The following is a 2,868-nucleotide window of genomic DNA, read 5'->3' on the forward strand; positions in this document are numbered from 1 at the left end:
TTCTCTCTCACCTTAACCCTACTCTCTCTCCTCATGTTCCTCATTTTTTCACAAAACCTTCCACTTTCATCTTCTTCCACCGCTACATCTTCTTCCACCGTCTACTTCTGAAACTCAAATTTCTCATTTCAAAACTAATCTAATCCTTTAGCTTCTATCATTTCCAAACTCAATGTTCTTCTTTCTTTTCTCTATTTCAGAATCAAAGCATAAATATGGATCTGAGGACGAACAAGAAGGATGAAAGGCTACTCCTGTGGCGGTGTGGGATTCGTGAGGAACGTGTGGTGGTCGATCACTATTTATGCGATTTGAAGGTGGTGTTTTAAACCTTCACCCTAACCTTGCTTCTGATTTGTTATGTTCTTCCTTTTCATCCTCATTTTATTTATTTTTTTCTTCATTTTGATACTAAAAATCTTAACATTTGGTTATAGATTCTTCGTCAGTGTTAGTTTGCGGAGGCAGACGATTATTATTCAGAAACATGATCGGTTTCAACTTTATCTTCTTTTTTTTCTTCTGATTTGGCCTGTTAATATGTTTTGTATTTGATGGATTTAGAGACTTTCCATTGAGAAAATTCTTTGGTGTTACTTGAAAAAGATGTTATTGTTGTTAATGTTTGATGTTGTCTATATGTGCAGGTTTTTTACAGGCTTTATTTATATGTGCAAATTTTAGGGGTTTCAAACTGTTGGATTCAAATTTGGAGAGGTCTGTCCTTCTGATTAAACTCAGATCTGAGGTATTTATTTAGCAAACTGATCTATATTTACATTCAGTTCTTACTAAAATAATTTCTCTTTGATTTTTCACTAACTTAGTTTTATATGATTCATTATGTATTGTTTTTTTGTGTGGAGAAAATAGATTAGATCTACAAAATTAACTTGTGTGTGAGGGTGAAGAAGAAAACAACAACGTAACTTGAATCTAATTTTTTTACATGTTTAAGACTAAATTTGTTAGGTACATGCTGAAGCAAACTGGAGTGAATATTGCAAATGTTTATGGGGATGCTCCTATTAGTCAACATGTTTGTTTTATGTATTGTTTTTTGTTTTATTTTGTTGGTTTATGAGTTTTTATAGTGTTGATTTAATTCATTGTTTATGACTGTAGCCATCTTCGGGTTTTCGAGAGGGGTGTTGATATTCTGGTTGCAACTTCGGAATGTTTGGTGAATATGATTGAGGGAGGAAAGGTAATATGATGTCTATTATTGATTCAACATTGATTTGTTATATGCATGAATGTCCCATATTAATAACTTCTTATTGATTTTTCTGCAACATTTATATTAGAGGTATCGCAATCGCGGCGACGGTGGTGGCGGGGATGGTTTTGCGAGAGGTTAAGGTAATCGCAGAGGTTCCGTTTCTACTGTGAATACTTGTGATCTGAATCTCATTGAGTCATCTGAAGTTCATGACAATCACATTGATCATCCAATTCTTATTTACTCTCATGTAGTTTGTGACACAAACAAGACTGTACCAGTTGATAATGATCTGTCCATGAGTCTTGCTAGACACAAAGACTTGGTTCCAATTTTCAACTATTTCAAATATAAGGGCTTTTATGTTTTTTTTATGTTCTCTACTTTAATTTTATATATGGTTTAGTTAGAGGGAAAGAAACTATGTTCTTCTGGTTTTATTCATGGTTCTGACTGTTTGATTGTTGTTGGTATAAGTGGGATTAGTTATGTGGATGTTACAATATCTGCAGTTTGGGCTATGTGGATGTCGAAAGTTGATTATGCGTTTGCTGATTCCTGTTCGCTTGATATCTCCTCTGGCACCACTGCTTCAACTGCTCTTGTATTTGGGAGGATACTAAACTTGTATTATTATCATTACTTTTTGGTAACCATATAATGGGCATTTGCTTATTTAGTTATAATTTACTTGGGAAAATCCAAAGAAACTTGGATAATGTTTTTGTCCTCTCTTATCGGAGATGGAAGGCAAAACTTGCAGAAAGAAACATACATTTGATTTGTTTTACATGTTGCATGATTTCTTTTAAGGTCTTTTCCTCAACTTGAGAAAACTTCATCATTGACAGAAAGTTGAGTGTATAAGTATTATGAATATTTAATGTGCATATTGCAAGTTGTGTATTATATTATTATATTTTTATTGTGTGTATAAATATGTCTATTTTTTTACCTCTCAATTTTTAAGACAAATTAATGTTAATAATAAGAAAAAAAGTTATGTGCTTTAAATTATGCTGATATTTTGTCATTTGATTTGATACTGTTACGTGCTTTAAAAATGTTACTGAATCAAATTTTTATTGGTATATGAGAAAAAAATGTATTGTTGATTAAACTTTTTATAAATGATGTCAAAATACGGGAAAACAATCTATGATTAATCCAAATTATATTTATAAACGATATTATTTTTATATAAGAAAAAAATATATTACTGATTTACGTATTTTTATAAATGATGTCAAAATTTTGTTTTTGTTTTATTATTTTTTTATTACTGTGTTTCTTGGAAATTCAACTTTGTAACAAATAAGTACATTTATTTTTTATTTTTATTTTCATGTTATAAGAGACTACTATCAAATAAGTACAATTTTTTTTAAATAACCAAAACAAAATGAGAAGTTTTGATATTTAGAATTTTCAAATTTGCTTTTTATCTCTTACAAGTTACTACATAATCAAAGCACATCAGGACAAAATAAATGTTCAACATCCTACATTACTCCATATTCCAACATAAATAAAAGAACATAATTATAATTAAATATAAGAGCAAAAATACTATTAATTACAAATGAATTTGAGAATTTGTTATTAAGGCTAATCATTTCAACATAATGATAGAGTTATACGTTTCT

At 30.0% G+C, this 2,868-nt stretch overlaps 1 long non-coding RNA gene across 2 annotated transcripts; it reads left to right on the top strand.

Moving 5' to 3' along the window:
* Positions 1-648: 648 nt before the first annotated feature.
* On the top strand, positions 649-1,847 carry LOC131631494 (uncharacterized). Of its 2 annotated transcripts, none has more exons than XR_009292720.1 (3): positions 649-748; positions 1,308-1,362; positions 1,735-1,847. It is a non-coding gene; the product is annotated as an uncharacterized LOC131631494 (long non-coding RNA). The 2 variants fall into 2 exon arrangements; XR_009292721.1 differs by lacking the exon at positions 649-748 and adding an exon at positions 996-1,207.
* Positions 1,848-2,868: the final 1,021 nt, after the last annotated feature.

The sequence above is a fragment of the Vicia villosa genome, unplaced genomic scaffold (assembly GCF_029867415.1).
Source record: "Vicia villosa cultivar HV-30 ecotype Madison, WI unplaced genomic scaffold, Vvil1.0 ctg.000835F_1_1, whole genome shotgun sequence".
NCBI classification, from domain to species: domain Eukaryota; kingdom Viridiplantae; phylum Streptophyta; class Magnoliopsida; order Fabales; family Fabaceae; genus Vicia; species Vicia villosa.